General features: G+C 46.0%; 1 protein-coding gene across 2 annotated transcripts in view; it reads left to right on the top strand.

Moving 5' to 3' along the window:
* The window catches only part of BCOR (BCL6 corepressor), a 189360-nt gene that overhangs the window by 50687 nt on the left and 115453 nt on the right, over window positions 1-23220 (top strand). The gene's annotated exons all lie outside the window — the stretch shown is intronic.

The following is a 23220-nucleotide window of genomic DNA, read 5'->3' as shown; positions in this document are numbered from 1 at the left end:
ACGGTTAGGTGGTATATACAATTATGGACGGGCTGCCGAGTGCCGACACAGAGGTAGCCACAGCCGTGAACTACCGCACTGTACTGTGTCTGCTGCTAATATATAGACTGGTTGATAAAGAGATAGTATACTCGTAACTAGTATGTATGTATAAAGAAAGAAAAAAAAACCACGGTTAGGTGGTATATACAATTATGGACGGGCTGCCGAGTGCCGACACAGAGGTAGCCACAGCCGTGAACTACCGCACTGTACTGTGTCTGCTGCTAATATATAGACTGGTTGATAAAGAGATAGTATACTCGTAACTAGTATGTATGTATAAAGAAAGAAAAAAAAAACACGGTTAGGTGGTATATACAATTATGGACGGGCTGCCGAGTGCCGACACAGAGGTAGCCACAGCCGTGAACTACCGCACTGTACTGTGTCTGCTGCTAATATATAGACTGGTTGATAAAGAGATAGTATACTCGTAACTAGTATGTATGTATAAAGAAAGAAAAAAAAACCACGGTTAGGTGGTATATACAATTATGGACGGGCTGCCGAGTGCCGACACAGAGGTAGCCACAGCCGTGAACTACCGCACTGTACTGTGTCTGCTGCTAATATAGACTGGTTGATAAAGAGATAGTATACTACTAATATTATATACTGGTGGTCAGGTCACTGGTCACTAGTCACACTGGCAGTGGCACTCCTGCAGCAAAAGTGTGCACTGTTTAATTTTAATATAATATTATGTACTCCTGGCTCCTGCTATAACCTATAACTGGCACTGCAGTAGTGCTCCCCAGTCTCCCCCACAATTATAAGCTGTGTGAGCTGAGCAGTCAGACAGATATATAATATATATAGATGATGCAGCACACTGGCCTGAGCCTGAGCAGTGCACACAGATATGGTATGTGACTGACTGAGTCACTGTGTGTATCGCTTTTTTCAGGCAGAGAACGGATATATTAAATAAACTGCACTGTGTGTCTGGTGGTCACTCACTATATAATATATTATGTACTCCTGGCTCCTGCTATAACCTATAACTGGCACTGCAGTAGTGCTCCCCAGTCTCCCCCACAATTATAAGCTGTGTGAGCTGAGCAGTCAGACAGATATATAATATTATATATAGATAATAGATGATGCAGCACACTGGCCTGAGCCTGAGCAGTGCACACAGATATGGTATGTGACTGAGTCACTGTGTGCTGTGTATCGCTTTTTTCAGGCAGAGAACGGATTATAAATAAAAGTGGTGGTCACTGGTCACTATCAGCAAAACTCTGCACTGTACACTACTGAGTACTCCTAATGCTCCCCAAAATTAGTAAATCAAGTGTCTAAACAGAGAGGACGCCAGCCACGTCCTCTCCCTATCAATCTCAATGCACGTGTGAAAATGGCGGCGACGCGCGGCTCCTTATATAGAATCCGAGTCTCGCGATAGAATCCGAGCCTCGCGAGAATCCGACAGCGTCATGATGACGTTCGGGCGCGCTCGGGTTAACCGAGCAAGGCGGGAAGATCCGAGTCGCTCGGACCCGTGAAAAAAAACATGAAGTTCTGGCGGGTTCGGATTCAGAGAAACCGAACCCGCTCATCTCTAATACATACTGGTGGATTCTACATATGTGTCTGTCATATAAAAATGAGAGCCAGCACATTTATATTTATGGAGCTTGAGCAACAATCACATGCTAGGCACATAGGGGGTAATTCCAAGTTGATCGCAGCAGGAATTTAGTTAGCAACTGGGCAAAACCATGTGCGCTGCAGGGGAGGCAGATTTAACATGTGCAGAGAGAGTTAGATTTGGGTGCGGTGTGTTCAATCTGCGATCTAATTTGCAGTGTAAAAATAAAGCAGCCAGTATTTACCCTGCACAGAAACAAAATAACCCACCCAAATCTAACTCTTTCTGCAAATGTTATATCTGCCTCCCCTGCAGTGCACATGGTTTTGCCGAACTGCTAAAAAAATTCCTGCTGCGATCAGCTTGGAATTACCCCCATAGATAATTTATGTGTTTAGGATGTATTGCTCTGAAAAGGGAGATTGGTCAATGTATCATCCCACACACTATAGTAATACCACATATTCCTGTCATCTACAGTATATGCTATTGAAGACTAGTCCCAACAACACCATAGGCTAAATATAAATAGCATATAGAAACCATATGTGATTTAATTTATTTCAAGTGTGGTTGTTAATTAATTGACATACCTTTTAATGCAATCTACTTTCCTTTCAGGCTGTGTGCTAGCGTACTAGTCTACAAATGCCCTAAAACCACTTATTGACAAAGTGCATGACTTAAAAGCATCAATGGTGCCAAACTCTAGTGGCTGTAGGCAAATTTATTTAATAATCTTGTGCCACAATCATGATCATAAACTGGATTGTTAAAGATGATGGAGCCTGTACTGTTCTGCTATTTAGGAGTGCATATTGGGGGTCATTCCGAGTTGATCGCTCACTAGCAACTTTTTGCAGCGCTGCAATCAGATAGTCGCTGCCTATGGGGGAGTGTATTTTTGCTTTGCAAATGTGCGAACGCTGTTGCAGCCGACGTCACAAAAAAGTTTTTTGCAGTTTCTGAGTAGCTCTGGACTTACTCAGCCGCTGAGATCACTTCAGTCTTTTTGGTCCCGGAATTGACGTCAGACACCTGCCCTGCAAACGCTTGGACACGCCTGCTTTTTTCCAAACACTCCCAGAAAACGGTCAGTTGACTCCCACAAATGCCCTCTTTCTGTCAATCACCTTGCGATCGGCAGTGCGAATGGATTCTTTGTTAAATCCATTGCCCAGCACCGATCCTCTTTGTAGCCGTACGACGCGCCTGCGCATTGTGGTGCATACGCATGCACAGTTTTTCCGAGATTTAACCTGATCACAGCGCTGCAAAAAGTTGCTAGCGAGCTATCAACTCGGAATAACCCCCATAGAAGACACTTTTTAATCTTATGATATATTGTAATGAAACAACTCTTTCAAAAGAGAGATACATATTTGAAGGCTCTTTATGCACATATAAAATCATAGAAGGGGAAAAACTAAGATCATACATATGAAAAACATATATATATATATTTTTTGGAAACCTTCTATCCTCAGTACATATGTTTCTTTAAAATAATGGTGTTTGGGAAGGAGCGCAATATTTTTGTATCGATGTAATAGAGGGCTTGGTACTATACTAAGGGTGTGTACACACGGTGAGATTTTCGGAAGAAAAGTTAGTGCAGATTGCAAGGTGACAGTCACCTTGCGATCCCGATTCGATGCCGATGCGCGGTCGGCTTCGAAAGAAAAGATAGACTGTAGAAGAGATAGTCAAAATTTACATTTAGCCAAAACCGCACATAGCCAGTATCGCAAGCACACTCATTATGTGCTTGCGATACTGACTATGTGCCGACCCGGCCCCTGTCGCATAGTGAGAATCGGGCATAGCCCGAATCTCACCATGTGTACACACCCTTAGGCCATATCACCATATCCAGTCTGGACACGTGCAGGTGCACTGCTCACCCACTCTGGGATGACACTCTCTAAACAATTCATATGCACTGCAACCAGGACTGACTCGTTGCAAAGTTCATACACTCCGACAGACGTACTGCACACTTTGTACACTTAGGACTAATGCACATTGTACACTTGGGACAGACGCACTGCACACTCGGGACAAACTGTGCACTCTGTAATCTCAGGACAAACACACTGTGCACTATGTAACCTTGGGACATACACTCTGCGCCAGGGCCGGCTCCAGGCCTACTAACACCCTGAGTGAGAAAATTTGAAGTGCCCGTGGCTTCGCAATTTTATATTGATATCAAACTATACATAATCACACCCCCTTATACACATGCACACACAATGCCCACATAATGACCCCAGTATAGTGCCAGATACACACATGCCCACAGTGTAGTGCCAGATACACATATGCCCCCAGTGCCAGATGCAGATAATCCCTCCAGTGCCAGATACAGATATGCCCCCCAGTAGTGCTGCTCACCTCCGCCAGCTCCCCTGTTGCTGGGCTCCTCTTCGAACACCGGTGCCAGGCTCCTCCGCTGCTGGGCTTCTCTTCTCCTAACACTGACGCTGGGCTCCACAGACACTGGCTGCCGCCGGTTCGTCTGCTGCTGACACTGTGGCTGAGGGGAGAAAAGTGCAGCGCGGGTCTCTCCTGCCTCTCAGTTTGGTCTCTCTCTCATACACCATCTCAAATATGGCATCAGTTCCTCGGCGCCTGATTTAAAAAATCTGACGGGCTGGCTGATGGCCGCCATTAGGAGTCTGGTGCCCCGCGCGGCCACTCCTATGGAACGTGCCTCGAGCCGGCCCTGCACTGCGCACTCGGGACAGACGCACTACGCGTTTTGTACACTCAGGGCAGATGCACTGCACACTTTGTACACTTGGGACAGACCCACTTTGTGCATTTGTGAAGCTGAATTAGTCTTGCCATGCTGTAGAGGATTAACTGAAGTGAACAAAGATGGGTGAGAGAGAGCTCAGAGTGGAACATTTTACAGTATTTGAGGCGGGAAATAATGATAGAGTGGATGACCATTTTCATAGCTCCAAGGGATTAGAAAGGGTTGTGTTCTAGTATGTTTTATGGGAAGTAGCCACAGTTTTGATTAAAAAAAAAAAAACTGGATATGGTGAAATGTACTCAGGGAAGATGATGAGCAGAGTATAGACAGTTTGATCTTTAAGCATAATCGGACATCTACGGAGAGGCGGCAGAGGGACATCCGCAAATGTCAGAAAAATAAGGATTGGAGAGTTACATTTCATCCGCATATAGGTATACTTGGAGTCTAAATGTGCCAATTCGTGCGGAGGTATACATAATGAAAAGCAGTGGGTAAAATTTGGACTTGTGTTACCCCAACAGTGGGAGCAGGGGTGTAAGAGCTGTTGTTAGAGACAAAGAGCCTTTAGAGCGGTAGGAAGTGATTTAGGAGAGAACAGAGCCATATTCTTCAATGCATTGAAAATTGTGCAGGAGAAGGTGGTTAACATTATTTAAAGTAACATGATGATCCATGAGGGTGAGCATGGAGGGGTGCCCCTTAGATTTATCTGAAAGGAAATTTGTTGGTAACTTTGAAGACCGTCCCAGTGGAGTGTATCAGATGGAAATCCAACTGCAGGGGAGCAAGAGAAGAGTGAGAGAAAAGACGGTGATGTAAGGTAGAAGAGGGCAAAAAAGCCAACAGGGTCTGGCAGGAGTCGAAGGCTGAAAAGGAGATGGTAGTCCATGTGGGAAAGAGGCAGTAAGGATCGATGATTGGTTGGAAAGAGTCTAAAAGTAGTTTTGTTTAGTGAGAGAAGCCAGTGCTGTTAGACTATGTTCATACTGGAGAAAGTCAAGATTACACTGAGATTTCATCCAGCCTTTTTCAGCAGTATGTAATGACTTTTGCAGACAGTGGGTCTGCTTGCATTGCCATGGCTGAGATTATGGGGCATATTTACATTTGAAGTGTAAAATTTTAGAAGTGGAGATGTTGCCCATAGCAACTAGATTCTAGCTATTATTTTCTAGGAGGTGCTAGATAAATGATAAGTAGGATCTGATAGTAAGTATACCCCTTAAAGTGCTGAAAACTGAGAATTGTCATAGGGTAAGCTATGTCTAAGGGGCATATTTACAAAAGGTAAATTTTCTTTGATTTTTATAGATGAAAATTATCTAATCAAATGTAATTTCCTGGAAGAAGGGAAAGCCATGCCCCAGAATAAGGAGGTATGGCAACCACGGTGCTGTTGCCATGCCCCCTTATTCTGCTGTTGGGGCAGTACGGATGGTGTAATGGTTAGCATTACTGCCTCACAGCACTGAGGTCATGGGTTTGATTCCCACCATGGCCCTAACTGTGTGGAGTTTGTATATTCTCACCGTACTTGCGTGAGTTTTCAGGTACTCCGGTTTCCTCCCACGATCCAAAACTATACAGGTAGATTAATTGGATCCCAACAAAAATGAACCCTAGTGTGAATGTGTGGGCATGTAGTGAATGTATCTGTGTGTACATGTGATAGAGAATCTAGATTGTAAGATCCACTGGGGCAGGGACTGATGTGAATGGCCAAATATTCTCTCTGTAAAGCGCTGCGGAATATGTGTGCGCTATATAAATAACTGGTAAGAAATAAATATATAATACTTGTACCATTTGTCCTCTCATTGTAACGGGAGACAGGCATTCCTCTGTTGCCCTGTAGATGCATAGGACTTTTACCTGCAGTAGCCAGACTGTTGGGCTTTTTGGAACTAGAGTGCTGGTCACCAAGGTGACTTCACTGCCTGAGTCCTTTAACGCCAACACCGCCTGTTGTATCAGGGCAGGCACCTGGAACAGCATTGAGCTAGCCATGGATGAGCATATGGTCAAATGAACAGGGAACACAAGGCCTAGTCACCCCACTGAACAATCTATCGGTTTTCCACACTCAAAGCACCCTTCTGGGGTCATTCTGCAGTCTGTGCCAAAATCTTGTGCTGGTTTTCACCTGAGGACTGGCCTAACAACCCTCTCTGCTGTCTGAGCCCCACCCCTAACTGCAACAGAATTGCAACTGGTCATATCCACATAGGCCAATGTTATTCGCTCATCAAATAAGGAGCCAATTTTGCCACCTTCTCCTTTTGGTGCCCATTTATTAAGTTAAGTTGAGTTGCCATACTTTCAAATGACAACAGAAATGCCTCCACGTCATCTAAGGATGTCCTCTTTTGTAAGATGGCAGATCCGTGCTCACCCTGTCAGAGCTGACTGAGCTCTGCCAGCAAAAGTCTATTGCACTCCCCCTGAGCCTCAGTGATAGCTAGGATTTGGCCATGCTGGTACTGCTGCGTGGCGACCACATTAGTTCAGGTCCATTGCCGCCATCTTACAATCTGTGGCAATGGGATAGTGAAACTGGGTCTCTTTTACATATACCGACAAGCCAGTTCCTAGCTTTTGTAGAGTCTTAGCGGCCAGTGGCTGCTTGTTACATCCTAGAGAGGTACAAAAAACCAATCTACCAAAAAAAACAAAAAACTTCCCCTTAAAGTAGATTTTCACAGAAACCACTTCTACTTAGCTGTCTTGTGCACAGGTAACTACACTACACCTTTACTTAACAAGGCAGAAAGAATAATACACACACACGTATTTATTTATTTTTTAACTGAAACTCACTTTTTTTTTGCTGCAAACAAATTCACGCTATGTAAACACTTATTTCCCTTCAAGGACACTGCATAGAATTTACACATTTGTCATTTTCATAACTTTTCCATATATGTACATAAATCAGTTTTCTTTTTTTTTTTTCAACGGGCTGGTTAACCCCACTTACCAACCCAGCAAGGCAGCGCCTAGTCTCTGACACGCAAATCGCAGCTGGCAGAAGGATCCCACTTCTAACACCATTTTGTAGAGATCTGCTTACATTTGAATGACTCTTTACAGTCTGCTTAGTCAGATGGCTTCTTTACTCATCACAAATGTTGACAAGGAAAAAAAAAAGGAGGGGGGGGGGGGAAGGTTTTCCCAGTACACCAATGGGTATCAGTATCAAGACTTGAACACTACATATTAATAGAAAATGTAGTACATACTGTATTTTTGCAAAAATATGGTTAAGCCTCTGGCCCTCCTTACGGCGCCTTTGATACTGGAAGTCTCTAATGGTGCCTGAAACAGCACCCACTCTGGGCCATATAATTGCCTAATGTAAGGCCACATGATAATGGCACATAAAAAATATATATCTAAATTGAGAGCCAGCTCACCTGGAGTCACCCATAGATACTCCAAATAGGCTACAGGAAGCAGCATGCCCTCCAAATGCTGGTCCCATCTATGCATCTCTAAACTGTAATATCCCTCAGGTACTGAAAGGTAGGGATTATTCTTGACGAGAAAGGGTATCCGTAACAAGAGTTGCACACTATATGGTAATAATTTTTTTATAACAGCACATTTGTATACATTAGATGGCTTCCTGACACTAGCTATGCCCCACTAGCTATCATCCGGCTGCTAGTCAGCGTCAGAAGCCCCGCCCACTGGATCCCACAATCCTTTTATCCTTCACACACTCCAGATCAATCGCATCCATGTAGTACAGCTGTGTGTAAAACTTACATATATGTGTGTGTGTGTGTGTGTGTGTGTGTGTGTGTTAAATTACAATACTAAAATCAGAAACACCAAAAATTCTTTGCCAAGATGCCATTCAGCAGGAAGAGCAAGTCTGTCTCTATCAGTTTATGATGTGAAATATTAAAACAGACATGAGACCAATATGTAGCTACAGATATTTGAATTTTTTTTGTATGGTGACATTTCTGCTTTTGATTATGTACTGAAACATTGTGTGTTGCCTTCTCTATTAATTGATCTGCTATGTCCTCGAGTCAAACCTCTGATTGAATAAATAACAAAGGTTCATTCAGAAATGCAATTGATTTTAGGTTAGTGAATTACCAATTCAGAGGTTTAATCCATTGGAGAGCTCTCCCATTTTAAGTCTTTTCCCTGGGGGTGCATGCTGAAATGCCTAGTATAACATTGGCAGGAAACCCGTCCCAGAGCACACAGCGGGTACATTCTGCTTCATTCCAGCTGTTAATAGAGCTATAACATCATTAGGATCATTAGGACATGATGTCACAACAGCCTGTCATTGATTCCACAGCTATGTGTTGTCTTTTTGGTGTCACACAATAAAAAATAAAAAAACTCTTTTGAACTAGTTGCTTAAGGTCAGAGGTCACCAAGCAAATCACTTACTGTGAAAAACAAGTTTAATAACTAGGACCACACTAATTAAATAGGGTCTCCATGCAAATCACAATGGCTTATATATTCAACAACAAATGGAAATGTTGCCTCTTACCGCTGAGATACAGGGCCTAATTCAGGTTGGATTGCAGGGCGGAGACGGAGCATTGCGCCGGAGGAGGTGGGCAAATGGGTGGGGGGCGGTGCTGCGCGAATGGGGGCGTGATCACGGCGGCGGTGTGATGTCACACGCAGCTGCCGCAATCGTATACATGGTGGCGGACCTCCTGCGACAGCAATTTCTGTTTGTTGAAGGGGGGGGGGGGTCAGTATGCTGGGTGGCCTTGCCCAGTGCTGGGCGGCCCCCAGCATGCTAACAAAGGATTATATATTCTGCTCATTGGCAGAATTTGCAATCCTTACTGAATTAGCCCCACAGATCTGTTATTGGCACATTTGACTTTAAAAATATTGCCGGGCCAGCTTTGCAGACCCGTCTTGATGCATCTTTGCAGGCACGGCCGAGCTTTGCCTGTTCACATATCCGCAATCGAGCTGCTAGAATCCCTGACTTGGGCCTCCAGTTTCACTTGGGGCAAAAAAAATTTTACAAAATATTTAAAATGAAGTTTAAATATAATTTGTATTTTAATAAAAATTCATATATGAGAAAGTACTTTAGTTAAAGATATAAAGCATTTTTCTTCTTGGTTATTTCCTAAATTGCTATATTGTTATGGCAATAGTGAAAGGAGGATTATGGCGCAATATGCACTGAGGTGATCCTCAATAAATAGGCTTCACCACACTTTGCCAGAGAGAGCCAAGAAATGCCGTAATACATAGGAAAAAAGCCCTTTATCTGATAAAACACACATTTTATTAACGATCATTGTATTAAACTGATCGTAATTTGTAAAAACTCCTGGTGACTAGCTGAAGTCTCCCCATGTGGTGGATATTGTACTGCTATATGCACTTTGACTGTCTGACTGTACTGGGCTAGAGGTCATTGCTGGTTGAACACTGGGCACTGCCAGCAGAGGTGTAATAAATCTCAGGAAGAGATGCCCTATGCTCCTGTTTGTTCACCAAGTGCTCGCACAAGCAGAACCCTTCCTTAGTTCCTTGGTATAATATTTGTCATAAGCAGAGGTTAAATAAAACAATACCAGTAAAAATGTGACATCAAAGAAACTTTGTTCTAGGAAACAGAAAGCATTACTCTCTATGCATGTTCTGCTATATCCTTAGGGTGAAGCGTCACCTGCCAATCTTTTTACCTTGCTTGGTTTGTTTCCCAAAGGGGAATCAATTGTAAGGTGCTATTCAAAAGAGATGCTTCATTTATAATACTTATAAATAATTGTCCAGGAACCTATGCACAAAACAGATCTAGCCTAACAATGTTTGCTTGTTACAGCCTAGTCAAAATTGTTGTTTAGCTTCCCATAGGTGGTGGTGGTGGTGGTGGTGGTGGTGGTGGTGGTGGTGGTGGTGGTGGGTTTTATATATATATTTTTGTAAATTATTTACTTTCATAAAATCTAACAAATGGCCCCTCACATTCCCTCAGGCTTTGGACAAATATGAGCTTTTGGGCAGGATGTAGCAAGCATCGCATTTTGCTTCCAATGTATCCCGCCACTCTCCGCATGCATATCGGTGTGAAGAAAAACACAACACAGCTCTTGTGGTTAGAACTGTCCTTTGTGTTGTTAGGGCTTCCAGGTTTAGGACCCGGGGTACTATTTACACATGTGTCGCAAGGAGTGCTGGGAGGGGTCTGGTTGGATGCCTCTCAGCAAGGAGGTGCGATAGAAGCCTGGCATTGACCACTGCATCCAAGCCCCAGAATTTATTGACTTATACTACCAACCCCAACATTATGCTAGTCAAGTTCTCCACCATCTCTCTGATTTGGACTGGGATAATAACTTTGACACGCTCTTCTCTCGGCTCATGCCCAGGTAAAAAGCCATTTCCCTCTATTGCACTTTCCTACATGATGACATAGACCAGGTATGTCCAAACTGTGGCCCGCCAGCTGTTGAGAAACTACACATAACAGCATGCCCTGACACAGCTTTAGCATTCTCTGACAGCAAAACTGTGTTAGGGCATGCTGGGATATGTAGTTTCACAACAGCTGGAAGGCCGCAGTGTGGACATGCCTGACCTAGACTATACCAAAATCCGGTCAGACCTGCCTCAGTGGTTGCGCCAATTCATAAACTTAAGAATTGTCACTATGCTTAGAGTTCTATCTGATTCTTATCACCTTCTCCCTGCATTATTTTTCTTGTTCTACATCGATGGGCTGGAGGCTTTTCAGACCAAAGATTCTAGGGTTACCAATTTTCTGGGAAAGTTACATAGCTATTCTCCCATTGCATACGCAGCGGCTGCTTTTCCAAAGCTTTGCATCTTCTTTGCTATTTACTGCAACTGGTTGATTATTTATTACCAGTTATTTATGTAGCGCGCACATAATCTGCAGCGCTTTACAGAGAATATTTGCCCATTCACACCAATACCTGCCCCAGTGGAGCTTACAATCTGTATTCCCTTTCACATGTACACATAGACACATTCACTAGGCTTATTTTTGGATTGTGGGAGGAAACCCACACAAGTATGGGGAGCATATACAAACTCCACAGTTGGGCCATGGTAGGAATCAAACCCATGACCTCAGTGCTGTGAGGCAGTAATAATAACCATTACACCAGGCATGTCCAAACTGCGGCCCTCCAGCTGTTGTGAAACTACGTATCCCAGCATGTTTTGCTGTCAGAGAATGCTAAAGCTGTGTCAGGGCATGCTGGGATGTGTAGTTTCTCAACAACTGGAGGGCCGCAGTTTGGACATACCTGCATTACACCATCCGCACTGCCCTTATGACCCTCCTATAGCCCTGTCTGTAACTCCTAGTCCGCATGGCACTTTTATTTTATGTTTCTGCATTTTCTTTTGTGACCTTTATTTCTTAGTTTGCTCGGTGGTCAGTATATATTTTATAGGGGTTCGGTATGGGTTACCAGCGCCCGGGATCCAGACGATCAGCATCCCGACGCCAGGATTCCGGTTGCGGAATGCCTGGGGGGGTGGGGGGGATTGGGGGGGCGAGCGCAACAAGTCCCCTTGCGGGCTCGGTGGCAAGCTACACTCGCCACAGGTTCTATTCCCACTCTACGGGTGTCGTGGAATAGTCCCTGCTAGTCGATATGCCAATTGTCAGGATTAGGGGGGTGCGAGATGTAGGTGCCGGTAATGTGATCGTGGTCTCCTGACCGCTGGTCACGTAACTACATCCCATTTTATCCTTTGTTTCTGCATGTACTATCTGTTTCATATTTCTGTAGGACACCTAAGTGTAATTTTGTATCTTCATAATTAGATTATTATGACATTGTATACTGCTTGATTCTGTGTTCATACTGCTTCAGAATCAATACATTTTTTTTTTTATAAAATGTACTTTCATATTATGGGGGGGAATTCAAATGTTTAAAAAGTCAGTTGAGTGTCTGTTTTTTCCTATCTAATAGACAGGACAAAACAGACACCCAACCGTCTTTCAAACATTTGAATTCCCCCCTTTATATGGAATGTAACATATATGGTAATCAACAAATATTTTGTATGGTCCAAGGTCTAATTTTCCTAAAAATCTAATTTCTGGAATGCTTCAGAAAATAATCATTACCATTTATTTCTAAGGAGCTACAAAACTCACCATACAGTCATTATAACAAGGACTTAAAAGGCTGACCGAGAACAGAGGGAAGAAAGGGCCCTGCATGTGAGAGCTACATTTTGGAGAGAGAGGGAAATGCTAAAGCCCAGTACCCACGGGCCGATGCAGGAGAGATGTGTGCTGAGCGAATCGCTCAGCACACATCTCTCCTGCCGCTCAGCACAGCGCGATCTGTGCTGAGCGTGCGGGGGGAGGCGCGCTTATTTCACCCAGCGGGTGAAGTGAGCGACCCGCTAGATTGGCCTGCATGCAGGCCAATCTAGCAGCAGCGATAGCGATGTGCGGGGCCGCGCATCGCTATCGCTGAGGGGGCTACACACGGAGCGATCATGCTGATATTCTAAGCAATCTAGTCAGATTGCTTAGAATATCGCTCCGTGAGTACCCCCCTTAAGACAATGGGAGCTTTAGGGACAGGCTGGTGGCTGGTAATGCCAAGAGGGAAAAATATGGAACACCTTACGAATTTGTGTGCTTCCTGTTGCTGTGCTGTAACAATTAGACTTTACTTGGAAAACGTCATTTTTAAATTGTAATTAGAATATTAAAGCACTAGCGATCTAAAACGTCCAGTTTCTTTAGATTTGAGCTTCTATTAACAGCTACAAATATTAATCGAACAAGAGATTACTTTCACATTTGCTATGCAGCTGAGTGCAATCTATTTCTCTAACATCCTAGTGGATGCTGGGGACTCCGAAAGGACCATGGGGAATAGCGGCTCCGCAGGAGACTGGGCACAAAAGTAAAAAGCTTTAGGACTACCTGGTGTGCACTGGCTCCTCCCCCTATGACCCTCCTCCAAGCCTCAGTTAAGATTTTGTGCCCGAACGAGAAGGGTGCAATTTAGGTGGCTCTCCTGAGCTGCTTAGAGTAAAAGTTTAAATAGGTTTTTTTATTTTCAGTGAGACCTGCTGGCAACAGGCTCACTGCATCGAGGGACTAAGGGGAGAAGAAGCGAACTCACCTGCGTGCAGAGTGGATTGGGCTTCTTAGGCTACTGGACATTAGCTCCAGAGGGACGATCACAGGCCCAGCCATGGATGGGTCCCGGAGCCGCGCCGCCGTCCCCCTTACAGAGCCAGAAGACTGAAGAGGTCCGGAAAATCGGCGGCAGAAGACGTCCTGTCTTCACTAAGGTAGCGCACAGCACCGCAGCTATGCGCCATTGCTCTCAGCACACTTCACACTCCGGTCACTGAGGGTGCAGGGCGCTGGGGGGGGGGGCGCCCTGAGACGCAATAAAAACACCTTTTTGGCAAAAAATACATCACATATAGCTCCTGGGCTATATGGATGTATTTAACCCCTGCCTATTTTTACATAAAAAAGCGGGAGAAAGGCCGCCGAAAAAGGGGCGGAGCCTATCTCCTCAGCACACTGGCGCCATTTTTTCCTCACAGCTCCGTTGGAGGAAGGCTCCCTGACTCTCCCCTGCAGTCCTGCACTACAGAAACAGGGTAAAACAAGAGAGGGGGGGCACTAAATTGGCATATAAATATATACAGCAGCTATATTAGGGAAAAACACTTATATAAGGTTATCCCTGTATATATATAGCGCTCTGGTGTGTGCTGGCAAACTCTCCCTCTGTCTCCCCAAAGGGCTAGTGGGGTCCTGTCCTCTATCAGAGCATTCCCTGTGTGTGTGCTGTGTGTCGGTACGTTGTGTCGACATGTATGAGGAGGAAAATGGTGTGGAGGCGGAGCAATTGCCTGTGTTAGTGATGTCACCCCCTAGGGAGTCGACATCTGACTGGATGGTCTTATGGAAAGAATTACGTGATAGTGTCAGCACTTTACAAAAGACTGTTGACGACATGAGACAGCCGGCAAATCAGTTAATACCTGTACAGGCGTCTCAAACACCGTCAGGGGCTCTAAAGCGCCCGTTACCTCAGGTCGATACAGACACAGACACGGACACTGACTCCAGTGTCGACGGTGAGGAAACAAACGTATTTTCCAGTAGGGCACACGTTACATGATCACGGCAATGAAGGAGGTTTTGAACATTTCTGATACTACAAGTACCACAAAAAAGGGTATTATGTGGGGTGTGAAAAAACTACCCGTAGTTTTTCCCGAATCAGATGAATTAAATGAGGTGTGTGATGAAGCGTGGGTTTCCCCCGATAAAAAACTGCTAATTTCTAAAAAGTTATTGGCATTATACCCTTTCCCGCCAGAGGTTAGGGCGCGTTGGGAAACACCCCCTAGCGTAGATAAGGCGCTCACACGCTTATCAAAACAAGTGGCGTTACCGTCCCCTGATACGGACGCCCTCAAGGAACCAGCTGATAGAAAGCTGGAAAATATCCTTAAAAGTATATACACACATACTGGTATTATACTGCGACCAGCAATCGCCTCAGCCTGGATGTGCAGTGCTGGGGTGGCTTGGTCGGATTCCCTGACTGAAAATATTGATACCCTGGACAGGGACAATATATTATTGACTATAGAGCATTTAAAGGATGCATTTCTATATATGCGAGATGCACAGAGGGATATTTGCACTCTGGCATCAAGAGTAAGTGCGATGTCCATTTCTGCCAGAAGAGGATTATGGACGCGGCAGTGGTCAGGGGATGCGGATTCCAAACGGCATATGGAAGTATTGCCGTATAAAGGGGAGGAGTTATTTGGGGTCGGTCTATCGGACCTGGTGGCCACGGCAACGGCTGGAAAATCCACCTTTTTACCCCAAGTCACCTTGCAGCAGAAAAAGATACCGTCTTTTCAGGCTCAGTCCTTTCGTCCCCATAAGGGCAAGCGGGAAAAAGGCCACTCATATCTGCCCCGGGGCAGAGGAAGGGGAAAAAGACTGCAGCAGACAGCCTCTTCCCACGAACAGAAGCCCTCCCCCGCTTCTGCCAAGTCCTCAGCATGACGCTGGGGCCTTACAAGCGGACTCAGGCACGGTGGGGGCCCGTCTCAAGAATTTCAGCGCGCAGTGGGCTCACTCGCAAGTGGACCCCTGGATCCTGCAGGTAGTATCTCAGGGGTACAAATTGGAATTCGAGACGTCTCCCCCTCGCCGGTTCCTGAAGTCTGCTTTACCAACGTCTCCCCCCGACAGGGAGGCGGTATTGGAAGCCATTCACAAGCTGTATTCCCAGCAGGTGATAATCAAGGTACCCCTCCTACAACAGGGAAAGGGGTATTATTCCACGCTGTTTGTGGTACCGAAGCCGGACGGCTCGGTGAGACCAATTTTAAATCTGAAATCCTTGAACACTTACATAAAAAGGTTCAAGTTCAAGATGGAGTCACTCAGAGCAGTGATAGCGAACCTGGAAGAAGGGGACTATATGGTGTCTCTGGACATCAAGGATGCTTACCTCCATGTCCCAATTTGCCCTTCTCACCAAGGGTACCTCAGGTTTGTGGTACAGAACTGTCACTATCAGTTTCAGACAATGCCGTTTGGATTGTCCACGGCACCCCGGGTCTTTACCAAGGTAATGGCCGAAATGATGATTCTTCTTCGAAGAAAAGGCGTCTTAATTATCCCTTACTTGGACGATCTCCTGATAAGGGCAAGGTCCAGAGAACAGTTAGAGGTCGGAGTAGCACTATCTCAAGTAGTACTACGACAGCACGGATGGATTCTAAATATTCCAAAATCGCAGCTGATTCCGACGACACGTCTGCTGTTCCTAGGGATGATTCTGGACACAGTACAGAAAAAGGTGTTTCTCCCGGAGGAGAAGGCCAAGGAGTTATCCGACCTAGTCAGGAACCTCCTAAGACCAGGCCAAGTGTCAGTACATCAATGCACAAGGGTCCTGGGAAAGATGGTGGCTTCTTACGAAGCGATTCCATTCGGCAGATTCCACGCAAGAACTTTTCAGTGGGATCTGCTGGACAAATGGTCCGGATCGCATCTTCAAATGCATCAGCGGATAACCCTGTCTCCAAGGACAAGGGTGTCTCTCCTGTGGTGGTTACAGAGTGCTCATCTCCTAGAGGGCCGCAGATTCGGCATTCAGGATTGGGTCCTGGTGACCACGGATGCCAGCCTGAGAGGCTGGGGAGCAGTCACACAGGGAAGAAATTTCCAGGGCTTGTGGTCAAGCATGGAAACGTCACTTCACATAAATATCCTGGAACTAAGGGCCATTTACAATGCCCTAAGTCAGGCAAGACCTCTGCTTCAGGGTCAGCCGGTGTTGATCCAGTCGGACAACATCACGGCAGTCGCCCACGTAAACAGACAGGGCGGCACAAGAAGCAGGAGGGCAATGATGGAAGTGGCAAGGATTCTTCGCTGGGCGGAGAATCATGTGATAGCACTGTCAGCAGTGTTCATTCCGGGAGTGGACAACTGGGAAGCAGACTTCCTCAGCAGACACGATCTTCACCCGGGGGAGTGGGGACTTCACCCAGAAGTCTTCCACATGATTGTGAACCGTTGGGAAAAACCAAAGGTGGACATGATGGCGTCCCGCCTCAACAAAAAACTGGACAGATATTGCGCCAGGTCAAGGGACCCTCAGGCAATAGCTGTGGACGCTCTGGTAACACCGTGGGTGTACCAGTCAGTGTATGTGTTCCCTCCTCTTCCTCTCATACCAAAAGTGCTGAGAATCATAAGAAGGAGAGGAGTAAAGACTATACTCGTGGCTCCGGATTGGCCAAGAAGGACTTGGTACCCGGAAATTCAAGAGATGCTCACGGAAGACCCGTGGCCTCTACCTCTAAGAAGGGACCTGCTCCAGCAGGGACCATGTCTTTTCCAAGACTTACCGAGGCTGCGTTTGACGGCATGGCGGTTGAACGCCGGATCCTGAAGGAAAAAGGCATTCCGGATGAAGTCATCCCTACCCTGATCAAAGCCAGGAAGGATGTAACCGTACAACATTATCACCGTATTTGGCGTAAATATGTTGCGTGGTGCGAGGCCAGGAAGGCCCCTACAGAGGAATTTCAACTGGGTCGTTTCCTGCATTTCCTGCAAACAGGACTGTCTATGGGCCTCAAATTGGGGTCCATTAAGGTTCAAATTTCGGCCCTGTCAATCTTCTTCCAAAAAGAACTGGCTTCTGTTCCTGAAGTTCAGACGTTTGTCAAGGGAGTACTGCATATACAGCCTCCTTTTGTGCCTCCAGTGGCACCTTGGGATCTCAATGTAGTTTTGGGATTCCTAAAATCACATTGGTTTGAACCACTCACCACTGTGGACTTAAAATATCTCACATGGAAAGTGGTAATGCTGTTAGCCCTGGCTTCAGCCAGGCGTGTCTCAGAATTGGCGGCTTTATCCTATAAAAGCCCTTACCTAATTTTTCATACGGACCGGGCAGAATTGAGGACTCGTCCTCAATTTCTCCCTAAGGTGGTTTCAGCTTTTCACTTAAACCAGCCTATTGTGGTGCCTGCGGCTACTAGGGACTTGGAGGATTCCAAGTTGCTGGACGTAGTCAGGGCCCTGAAAATATATGTTTCCAGGACGGCTGGAGTCAGAAAATCTGATTCGCTGTTTATCCTGTATGCACCCAACAAGCTGGGTGCTCCTGCTTCTAAGCAGACAATTGCTCGTTGGATTTGTAGTACAATTCAGCTTGCACATTCTGTGGCAGGCCTGCCACAGCCAAAATCTGTAAAAGCCCATTCTACACGGAAAGTGGGCTCATCTTGGGCGGCTGCCCGAGGGGTCTCGGCTTTACAACTTTGCCGAGCAGCTACTTGGTCAGGGGCAAACACGTTTGCTAAATTCTACAAATTTGATACCCTGGCTGAGGAGGACCTGGAGTTCTCTCATTCGGTGCTGCAGAGTCATCCGCACTCTCCCGCCCGTTTGGGAGCTTTGGTATAATCCCCATGGTCCTTTCGGAGTCCCCAGCATCCACTAGGACGTTAGAGAAAATAAGAATTTACTTACCGATAATTCTATTTCTCATAGTCCGTAGTGGATGCTGGGCGCCCATCCCAAGTGCGGATTGTCTGCATTACTTGTACATAGTTATTGTTACAAAAATCGGGTTATTGTTGTTGTGAGCCATCTTTTCAGAGGCTCCTTCTGTTATCATGCTGTTAACTGGGTTCAGATCACAAGTTGTACGGTGTGATTGGTGTGGCTGGTATGAGTCTTACCCGGGATTCAAAATCCTTCCTTATTGTGTACGCTCGTCCGGGCACAGTATCCTAACTGAGGCTTGGAGGAGGGTCATAGGGGGAGGAGCCAGTGCACACCAGGTAGTCCTAAAGCTTTTTACTTTTGTGCCCAGTCTCCTGCGGAGCCGCTATTCCCCATGGTCCTTTCGGAGTCCCCAGCATCCACTACGGACTATGAGAAATAGAATTATCGGTAAGTAAATTCTTATTTTTTCTCCCCTGTTCTCTGTCGTTTCTTGCTAAAGGTTGCTAAAAGAGATTGGCTGCAGTATTACTGAATTACTGAGAGGCAGATTGCTTGCAGGAAAAAAAATATCCTTACAGTTAAAACTTTGGGGACCTATGTAGCAATAATCACGGCACTGTAGCAATTAGTATCCTGGTTGCATAGGATGTTATGGGGCAAGTTTACTAAGCGTCTGTTAGGTTTCTGTCAGTTTTGGTTTAGAACCCAATGAAGATCGATGGAGTTTAACTGTGAGAAAAACGACTATTGTTAATCGAGTTTCATCTAAAATTTAACCCGCCATCGATATCAGTTAGTTTTTTCAGCTCTAAATGCCGTTGTTTTTAAACTTAAAGGTCCAAACCAACAGCAAAGCTGTTCAAAAAGAATAATAAAAAAAAAAAGTGTGGGGCCGGCTAAATAACCATAATCAGCCCCACATCTCTCTGCCTCAGCTGGTATGGGATCGTAGGGGGGGACCGGTGTGGGATTCACCTATTTTCATTCTGAGGCACCACCAGGCCTATGCTAAAAGCCCAGGGCTATTCCCTGTATCCTTTGTTGTGGTGGGCATGGAATTAATGTGTAAAGAATAGATAGTATTGTTCTTTCTGCAGTGGGGTATACTGGGATTCCACAGGAATAACATTGGGGTGTAGAGTTGGATCTTGATCCGAGGCACCAACTGGCTAAAGCTTTGACTCTTCCCAGGATGCACTGCACCGCCTCCTCTATATCCCCGCCTCCAGGCATTGGAGCTCATTTTGTAAGTTGGTGCCTGCAGTGCAGGTCACTAACAGGGGGGCTGCGCTAGGCACCCCTGGAAAGAACTTTTTTGGAAGACTTCAAGGGCCGCAGCACAAGCACTAGTTGCAGTGTATGTCATGTTGACATTCTGTGCTGCAGCTCCATCACCTCCGTCCAGCGGCGCTGTATACTCCCGCGGCCTGGTTCCCGGGTACTTACAGCGGTGGAGCTCCGATCATCAGGCACACATCACCGCTGCTGCTCTGGATCGCGTGGCCGCACTTCAGGGAGGAGGTAAGAGGGTCCCCCAGGTGGGACCCGCTGGTAAATCGCGATCCGGTCGTGGTCCCAAGAGACGGACTGCGCCGCTGGTGTGGACACTGTGGCCGTGCAGGGACCCCATTATATCCACCAGGGCAGTGAGCACAGGTCGGATTTACAAAAATCTGTTTGTTATAGGATCCATAGTACCCGGTGGTGAAGTCTAGCAGAGGGGATAAGGCGCTGACCGGTTGCCCTTCCCCCAGCTCCAGGCGCCATCTACAGCAGGTGTTCCCGCCCTGGAGATGCATTTCTCTCTGTCAGCGTTTGGGCGCCATTTCACATAGCTGCGCTGATCCTGGGACTGCTGGGCACTGTCTCCTCTGTAAAGCCGCCTGCCTCATCAGCGCTGTGCATTTACAGGACACTTAAGTATTCTACATGTCGTTTAGACAGCGTTAGTTAAGAACAAGTGCACTACTATATGAATATTTAGTACAAGTATTCTGTGATGTACATCCAGTGTTTACTGTGCATTGTTATATCTGTATACATACATATCTATATGTAGTATTACTAGTCCAGTGCAGTTTTATTGGTTATATGTAATAATTTCTGCATTGTACCTGTGACTGTGTGTGCCTATAACTGCTGTGTGGTTTCTATTTTGTGTATCACACATATTGCTATCACTATATTCTGTACCCTGGGGGGCTAAGTGCGTTCGGGTCTCATATACCATATAGTGTTCCACAGGATATACTGTTTTGTATTTTTCACTGTGTTTTTCAATCAGCTCACACCGCTTAAATCCTCTGTTTGTGCTTTACATTTGCTGTCACCTAATACAGGTTGTTGTTTTTTTGCAGCTATTGTTTTTGTCTGGCTATATTGTACTGTTGCGCCCTAAGGCTACATTCCCAATAATGTCTGCTACACAGTGCGGGAAATCCGCAGATGCTCCTGCATCATGCAGTGCTGGCACCACGGATTTGACTGAGGAAAAGGTTTCAGCTGAGGGTTCAATACTGGTTGCCCTGCACCTTCCAGTCAGTCTGCAGCACCTGTGGCTAATCAAGACCCACCTTGGGCTGCTTTTTCAAATATGCTGACTACACTTGTAACACAACTTACTGTCAACCCAATTACAGCAATTAAGTCAGTCCTTGGTTAAACACAAACCTTAACCCTCGTCCTACTGGGAGCAAAGGGTCCTCTAAGCAGGCCATTTCTTCCTCACAATCCACTAATATTTCGGATGATTCCTCTGATGAGGATGGGGATTATACTGATCCTTCTGATACAGATACAGTTGTTTCTGATGAGGAATCTACAACTCGGACTGATGTTCCTGAACTAGTGGAGGTTATCAAGCTGATTCTCCAGATTGATGATGAGATTGAACCTCCTACTACGTCTAAGAAACCTGATAAGTTTAAACGTCAGAAGGTTGCTAAAGTAGTTTTACCTCATTCTGACCTCTTAATTGACATATGCCAGGAAGCCTGGTCTTCTCCAGGAAAGAAAATTTCCCTGTCTAAAAGGATGTTGGCTCGTTTCCTATCCCTGCGGAGTTGAGTAACAAGTTGGAAACTCCACCGCCGGTGGACTCTCATGTCACCCGTCTAGTGGTGTCTTCTACTCTGCCTTTCACCACTGTCATTTCACTGTAGGAACCAACGGATAGGCGCATGGAGGGATGGCTGAAGTCTGTCTACACACTTACAGGTGCTGTACATAGACCCACTTTGCCAGTACCTCAGCCCTGGAGTGCCCCACCTATTGCCATCAATGTAAGACACAAAATCAGCCTTGTATATGGTGCTTCATTTGATGTAGCCCAAGCATGGCGGCAGTGTGGGTGAATGGTGGAAACAGTCGTCACCCGCTTCTCTGATTGATGTGATGCTCTGCATGGGGAGGAAAGTTACACCAAGATCCCTATGTGCCTCATATTCCAGATTTACGGTCCGCCAGGCATCCTTAGGGCACAGTGACCCTCAGTCAACACCATGCACTTTGAACAGGGGGATGAGCAAAAGCCAAGCCCCCCAAATCTGACTCTGCCTGTAAGAGATCTCCGGGATGTGCCTCCACCCTGTTGCTGCTGGTCTCCTCCCCACAGTGATGACTCAGGGGTCTATTCATGAAGCAATGAAAAGAGTGGGGAAGTGAGCGAGTGGGGAAGTGAGCCAGTGGAGAAGTTGCCTATGGCAACCATTCAGTGTTGAGGTAAAATTTCAAAGTGCATTCTATAAAATTACACATAGCAGCTGATTGGTTGCCATGGGCAACTTCTCCATTGGCTCACTTCGCCACACTTTTCGCTGCTTCATGAATATACCCCTTAATCTCTGTCCTTTGGCTGCTCGGAAGTTGTTAGTTCTCCAGCTGCTCTGCTGCTTCCAATATACAGCCTGGATGCTGATGTTGGTCTGCTCTGATCTGTCATTGGTGGTCATTCCGAGTTGTTCGCTCGTTGCCGATTTTCGCTATGCTGCGATTTGTTGCTAAATGCGCATGGTACGCAGCGCGCATGCGCTTAGTTATTTAACTAAAAACTTAGCAGTTTTGCTGTTGATCCTGCGGCGCTTTTCAGTCGCACTGCTGATCGTGAGTGATTGACAGGAAAGGGGCGTTTCTGGGTGGTAACGGAGCGTTTTCCGGGAGTGTGCTAAAAAACGCAGGCGTGTCAGGGAAAAACGCGGGAGTGTCTGGAGAAACGGGGGAGTGGCTGGCCGAACGCAGGGCGTGTTTGTGACGTCAAACCAGGAACTAAACGGACCGAGCTGATCGCAATCAAGGAGTAGGTCTGGAGCTACTCAGAAACTGCAAGAAAATATTTAGTAGCAATTCTGCTACTCTTTCGTTCGCTATTCTGCTAAGATACACTCCCAGAGGGCGACGGCCTAGCGTTTGCAATGCTGCTAAAAGCAGCTAGCGAGCGAACAACTCGGAATGAGGGCCATTGTCCGTTGCTTCGCCCTTGGCACTGTGCTGTCAGCACATACAGTACTTGACGATAACACGATATCGGTGTACCACACTTCTATCCGGGACTGTTGAGGGGCCTGCTTTTTGGACTGGTTTGCTGGACAGTTTAGTACTTGTAAATTACAACTTGAAAGTACTGTACATTGCATCAATACGTATGATGTGATATATAGCGATAGAGAACACTCACCACAGTCTACTGCATGAAGAGTGTCTTAGGGGGTCTATTAATGTAGCAGAGAAAAGCCCTGTTTTGCGTTAAACAGGGCTTTTCTCTGCCTAGTGCAATTCACAGAGCGGGTT

This window comes from Pseudophryne corroboree, chromosome 2, assembly GCF_028390025.1.
Source record: "Pseudophryne corroboree isolate aPseCor3 chromosome 2, aPseCor3.hap2, whole genome shotgun sequence".
NCBI classification, from domain to species: Eukaryota; Metazoa; Chordata; class Amphibia; order Anura; family Myobatrachidae; genus Pseudophryne; species Pseudophryne corroboree.
This window is presented reverse-complemented; position numbering and strand designations above follow the sequence as displayed.